Source organism: Galeopterus variegatus, unplaced genomic scaffold (assembly GCF_000696425.1).
Source record: "Galeopterus variegatus unplaced genomic scaffold, G_variegatus-3.0.2 Scaffold2114, whole genome shotgun sequence".
NCBI classification, from domain to species: Eukaryota; Metazoa; Chordata; class Mammalia; order Dermoptera; family Cynocephalidae; genus Galeopterus; species Galeopterus variegatus.
Genome location: NW_007728225.1, coordinates 10134 through 17295, shown reverse-complemented (window position 1 = coordinate 17295; position 7162 = coordinate 10134).

Below are 7162 nucleotides of genomic sequence, written 5' to 3'. Positions count from 1 at the left end.
GACCCTGGACCCTTCCAGGGAGTTGCACAAATTCACTTTACAAGCAGCATAAAAATTCTGATGATTTTAAAGTGCAAAGGACTTGCTCCTGGTTCTCCTAAGGCTGTCTGCTGTTTAAGAAAACCACTGCTGTGCTCAACAGCTAAAGAAACACGGAAGGATCAGGAAGCAAAGTTCTTCCAATTCTATCTCCCTATTCTGCCTCAGAGTCCAAGTAAAAGTTTGGCTCCCGAAATAGTGCAGACTGGAAGGACCGTGTAGGCAAAGACTGCACCTGCTCTGGAGCCAGGCCAATAAGTGTGGGTTTGAATCTGCGCTGGATTACCNCAGCCAGTGAGCGGGAACCGGTCTGTATGTGGGATCCGAACACTCGGGCGGGAGCGCCGCCCCGCTTCCCAAGCGGCGCACTATCCAGTGCGCCACCAGGCCGGCCCAGAATGCATACATTTTAAAGGGCAAGAAAGAAAGAGGGGAATTATGCTCTTTCACCTGGGGGCCTTTCTACTGAGTCAAGGAGGCCTGTCCAGGCAGTAGCATGAAGCCCAGAAGGAATCTCTGGTCAACTCACTTTTTGGGAAACACTTTCCCACAATAGCTGAGGACAAGTAGATGGTTTCTTTCAAAGTCCTCTGCTCCAGCCACCCCTCCAGGTTAACCTCTCCCAGAGTTTTGCCCTTGACTCTGACCTCTCTACATTACAGGTGGGAGGGAGGGAGGGAGGGGACATGGTGACATATGCAGGCTCTTCCCCAGCCCAAGGGGTAGATAAAGCTCAAACATCACAAGTATCCTGGAGCCCAAAGAGAAGACACAAACTGTTAGTAAAGTCTAGCTCCTCCTAGGGTTGGGAGTGACTGTACTTTCATTTGTGTTTTCCAATTGTGCTGCCTAGAATATGTATTACCTTTTAAAGCAAAAGCAAAACCAGAATAAATATTGCTTTCCAAGCTGTCTTTTTGTGTGTATGAATTGGTTTGTGGTTTATTATTCTTTCCTTTCGGTTGGGTAGAAGCCAGACTCCTTCCCCCAATGTACACACAGACTCCACACATATATAAACCTCAGAAATTAAATCATTATCCAAAATGATAAGTAGGAAGAAGGGGGTGGGGCCCTAGAGTGGAGAAGCGGGGAGGGAAGAGCCCAGGTCCTGGAGAGGTTCCCGTGTGCAAAGCTCTCTGGGTAAGAATAGGAGCAGATTCATGGGAAAAGTGCCGTCTGCACTGTCACCCCGCTGCAGACTCGACCCCCAGGCTGGGAATCTGACCTCAGTTAGTGAGGGGGTGGAGGGATGGGGATGCAGTGCCCATGGGGGCAGCCTTCAATTTTGCCACATTCCCTTTCTGGCCTCAGTTTTCTTAGAAAGAAATTATTTTAAATCTGCTCTTTTTCTATAAGCATCTTTTAAAATTTTTTAGGAAGCAAAACAGTTAAATTATTTTTAAAATAAATGATTTTAAGCAATGGATTCTCTTTCCCTTCATTCCCTGTCTGACCATCACCAGCAGGGTCACTGGAGTGGGGGAGTCGAGGGTCAGGGCAGGATGTGCGATGTTCAGTGCAGGCCCGCCTCCATCAGCTGGAATCTCAGCAGGAAGAAGCAGCTCTTCCCTCAGGCAAAGAAGGAAATGATTCCCCCACAAAACACATGACCCTGGACCCTTCCAGGGAGTTGCACAAATTCACTTTACAAGCAGCATAAAAATTCTGAGGATTTTAAAGTGCAAAGGACTTGCTCCTGGTTCTCCTAAGGCTGTCTGCTGTTTAAGAAAACCACTGCTGTGCTCAACAGCTAAAGAAACACAGGAAGGATCAGGAAGCAAGTTTCTTCCAATTCTATCTCCCCATTCTGCCTCAGAGTCCAAGTAAAAGTTTGGCTCCCAAAATAGTGCAGACTGGAACGACCGTGTAGGCATAGACTGCACCTGCTCTGGAGCCAGGCCAATAAGTGTGGGTTTGAATCTGCGCTGGATTACCTCAATTCCCTCATCTGTAAAATTATGCCACAAAAGACTCCAGGTTCCTGCATTTTCTAATCTGTGGTTTTCTAACCTGATGCACAGGAGCATCACATGCTTGATACATATTAATTCATTTCATCCAGATCACAACCCTGTGAGAGAGGTGTTATTATCTTCATTTTCCTGAGAAACCTAAGGCACAGAGAGGTTAAGAAACTTACTAAGGTCACACAGCTCCTGAATGGCATAGGGGATAATGAATGTGCTTCACACAGAGCCTGGGTCTTAATCACCTTTCAGTAAACACAAGTGCATCATCACCATCAGCCATCTTACCCAGTCGGAATTCTGAAGCAGTGACAGTCTTGGCCCTTGCTGCACAAATGTGACCGAATCCTATGTGCTCAGAAGGAGGAGGAGAAAGAGAAGGAGAAAGAGGAGACTGAATTAAAAGGAGGAGGGAAGGAAAGAAGCAGAAAAAACAAAACAAAACCATTCATTAGGAACTTTGCTCAACTCACATTATAAACTTATTCACACACTTTCTTCCTGAACTTCGATGGTTTTAGGTTTAACGTTTAAATCTGTAAGGGAGCTGGGCTTCATCTGGATGAGAATCACAGTGTTACAGGCATCTGTCCCGGTATCTTTTTTTTTTATATAAAAGATGACTGGTAAGGGGATCTCAACCCTTGACTTGGTGTTGTCAGCACCACGCTCTCCCAGTAAGCGAACTGGCCATCCCTATATGGGATCCAAACCCGTGGCCTTGGTGTTATCAGCACTGCACTCTCTCGAGTGAGCCATGGGCCGGCCCCATCCCTGTATCTTTATCCAGTCTCTCTCTGAGAATTATCCCTCCCCAAACGTGGGTGACCTGGTGAGACCTTAAATCTTGTGGTCCTAACTGCCCTGCTACAGAGGTTGACGCATACTGAGCCGTCCTCATACAAAGAATCCTTTTCCCTATAATCCTGCAAAAAGTAACTGCTAGCTGTGGGAAAGTACCTTCCCACTCTGCCCTCTGGCAAGTTCCTACTAATCCGCAAGACCCACCCTTGGTTCTGAATGCCTGCTTCTCCCAGCGTCTCCTTCACCCTTAACTGGCAATTAGAGGTTCACACTCCTGCCTTTCCCTGTCACCTGCACACAACACCCCATTCCCACCATAGCAGATGCCTCTCATCTTACCCAGTGAATCACACTGAGAACTTCTTCACAGCTCACATTCCATAGCTGTTCCCGTAGCCAAATCCTGGTAGACAATAGGTATTCCACTAACGTTTGTTGAATAAATACATACACAGACAACTGAATTGAATGCTCACTATATGCACTTGGCTTTTATATATGACATCTTCATCTATACATATTTTTCTTTTCTTTTCTTTTTTTTTTTTAAAAGATGACCGGGAAGGGGATCTTAACCCTTGACTTGGTGTTGTCAGCACCACGCTCTCCCAATTGAGCGAACCGGCCATCCCTATATAAGGATCCGAACCCGTGGCCTTGGTGTTATCAGCACCACACTCTCCCAAGTGAGCCATGGTCCGGCCCTAATATACGTATTTTTCTAATTACAAAATAATGCACAGAAATTATAAACTATTTATTATAGAAGTCTATGAAACACGAGTGGCTCCATAATCCTGCATTGTGATATAACCACTGAGAACAATTTGATAAACAAATATTATTCCAAATTCTTACAACAGTTGTGCAAGATGTATTTTATTATCCCCATGTTCCAGTTGTGGAAACTGAGGCCCAGAGAGGTGAAGCAACTAGACCAGGGTCACAGAGTGTAAGTGGTTGAGTCAGGATTGGCAGGGGCACCAGTCACCGCAGGGACTTTGTTCCTTTCACTGAGATCTACTCATGCACCCACAGATTAGAAAATGCAGGAACCTGGAGTCTTTTGTGGGATTAAAGGGAATTATAACTGCCATGCAGCCAGCAATGCCTCATGTGCAGGAGACTATTCGGAGTAGCAGGGTCTTCTGAGGGGCTTTCACAGACCTCTCATTTTCAGTCTTGCAGGGATTCTAGTGTTCTGGAATTTGGTGCATAACCCAGGATCACACTTGGTCTTCTCTGGAAGGGACAGCTCCTAGGTAACTTATTCAACAGAGGAGGTCCTAGACCTGGGCTGGGCCTGGTGAACAGTGTGGTGGAGGGATGCACCCTAGACAAGGCTCAGGAGACTGGAACCCCAGTCTTGGCTCTGCCACACACTCTCGGTGTGATGACCCTGGCAAGTCACTTCACCCCATGCGTTTCCACTTTTTGTCTGTAAAATGAAGATAATAGAATCTGCCCTCACTGAGTCACAGGGTAGGTTATTGGGAGGTGATAGGCATGAAACTGGAAGGGCCGATCACCCCTGCTCCTAAAGCACCATGTGTTTCCCTCTTTCTTTGTTCTTATTCCATATTAGAAATATCTTTTTACCAGTCTGCTACCCCTGGGAGAAGTAAGGGAAGCAATCTATATAGAGAAATATATACAAATGCCAAGTCCTACATATGTATGAGGTTTCTTTTACAACGAGGTGGTAAAGCTTGCAAACTCCAAACTTCTGGGATCAGGCATCTGGGCTGAATGTTATTTGCCTATTATATTAGCATTTTTCACTGCTTACTCTGCCCAACCTTTATGTCCGTCTGTACATAACTTTTTTTTTTTCATTTTTCCTCTTCTCATCTTCTACTAAACCTCTTTCAACTTTGAACATTTTCCGTGAGCAAAATCCTGCTACAGTGCTTTGCATTAATTAAAGGAAAAATAGTATAAAATCCATTAAAAAAAAAAAAAAGGCTTGCAAACTCCAGAAATGAACTGTCTCAGTTCAAATTCCAGCTCCACCTCTTAATAACCGTGTAAATGTGGTCAAGTTACTTAACCTCTGCAGGCCTCTCTGGTTTCCTTATCTGTAAAATAAGGATAAGGACAGCACAAACCTCATTCTGTTGGTGTGAAGATTAAATGAGCCATTATATGTAATGTACGTAGAACAGGGTCAGCCAACTATGGCCCGTGGGCTCAGTGTGGCCTGTTGCCTATTTTTATGCAGCTCGTGAGCTGAAAAAATTTTTACATTTTAAATTTCATTGAAAAGTTAGTGGAAGGGCCGGCCCGGTGGCGCACTGCTACAGTGCACCGCTTGGGAAGCGTGGTGGCGCTCCCGCCGAGGGTTCGGATCCCACATACAGACTGGCCACTCACTGGCTGAGCGAGGTGCGGGTGCAACACCGGGGGTTGCGATTCCGTTGCCGGTCCCGGTCCGGTGCGGGCGCGACACTGAGGGTTGCGATCCGTTGCCGGTCACGAAAAAAGACAAAAAGGAAAAAAAAAAAAAGAAAAGTTAGTGGAAAACAATTTTTTTAAAGAGAAAATACAGTTTTATTATTATTTTTTTACATTTTAGGATGTTGTCGCACAGCAGTTGGGCAGTTGGGAGGAAGAGGGAGAGGGGAAAGGGGAAGGAAATGGGATGGAAGGAGGAAGGAGGAGGAGGAGCAGGATTGACGCCTGTGGCACCCCCCTCATTCCCCCAGGTGAGACCAGAGGGCTTCTAGTGGTGGCTTAGTCGTTGCTGGGCTGGGTGCAGATGTCAGGGGGGTGTGACAAAAACCCTCACCCCCCCCCACTCCAGCTCAGGAACCCGGGCGGGGCCCTTCTTTGGTGATGAGGTTTAGTGGTTGTCACTGGGCTGGCAGCACGTGTCATGCAGGGGCGTGGCCAAGGCCCTCAGCACCCCCACAGCCTGGCTCAGGAGAGCCCAGGGCACTTCCTGCAGTGGCTCAGTGGTCGCCACTGGGCTGGCTGTGTGTGTCAGGGGAGCATGACCAAGGCCTTCATCCCCCACCCTCAGGACTGGTTGTGGGTGTTGGGGGGCATTGCTGAGGTCCCCAGACTGCCCCCCTTTCTGGCTTGGTAGTGCAAGGGACTTCCAGTCCTTCTATGTGTTATAGGTGTTCTCTGGTCTTACTAGTTAATATCAAACTTTGTCTCTGGGTGGGTACTTTGTTTTTTCTTTCAGTTCTGTGTTGGATTATTTGCTATTCCCACCACTTAAACTCTGCACTGGAACTAATTTGTTGTCCTTTGCTTACTTATAAAACGGGGAAACTTCCTGTGGGGACCAGTACTTGAGCTGTGTGGTTTAGCTAAATTGCTGCTTTGCTGCTGATTCCCTAAGGAAGGCTTTTTGTGCAGCTCAGGGTTTAATGGTTGGCTTTATAGGTACTTCCGGCTCTCATGCGATCAGGTGCATCTGGGTTGTGTTGAAGCTCTGGTCGGGGCCTGAGTCTTTTCATCAAACTGCACCCCCTGCAATTCTATATTCCTAACCAGTCTCCTCTGAGTGGTCCTGCACTGATTGGGGGGCAGATCAGCTGTCCTTGCTTGTGCCCCAGTGTTCCCCTGATGGGCCTGTCTCCCCCATCTCCTGTTCTTCAAACAGTTCCCATGGGATGGGCCATCCTTCAGTCCCTTGCAGTGACTCACTGGCCTCTGAGTGGCTCCTTTTTTTCAGCTGTTGTGGCTGCTTGCTCCTATGTGGGTCCAAGGGAACCCTATTAGTGGTCTTGCTGATCTGGGGATCACCACAGCCCTCTTCTCCCCTGCCACCTCCAAGCAACTTCATCCAAAAGGTTAAGCTGTGGCTTTTGCCAGCTCCTGCTCTGTGCTCAGCAGCTCCAGCCTGGAAGCGGCCAGGACTCAAAACGGTCAGAACAGTTTTTTCTTTCTCTCATCGTGGCTTCTCCTGCATTCATGAACTCCGTAGGTCTCTCTTCCTCTTCCCCTGAGCTCTAGTGGCCCCAGCTTGGCTGTTGTTGCTTTTCTATAGTTGTAAATTGATTGATTTATGGGAGAGAGTGACACTGGGGACCGTCTATTCTGCCATCTTGACAGGAAGATGTGGAAAACAAATTTAAAAAAGAAAAAACAGTTAGTGGAAATTTGTTTTCTCTCTTGTGATATAAGTACCTACATGATATCCTCAATTTTGCCTCCTTGCCTGCAAATCTTAAGATATTTACTACCTGGCCCTTTATAGAAAAAGGTCATCAATCCCTGGTTTAGTATAATTCCTGATCTTTAGGAAGAGTTCAATGAATTTTAACTATTTATTAAGATAATAGGAGACAAGTATCTACCTATCTCTATTTTTTTTGGCAGCTGGCTGGTATAGGGAT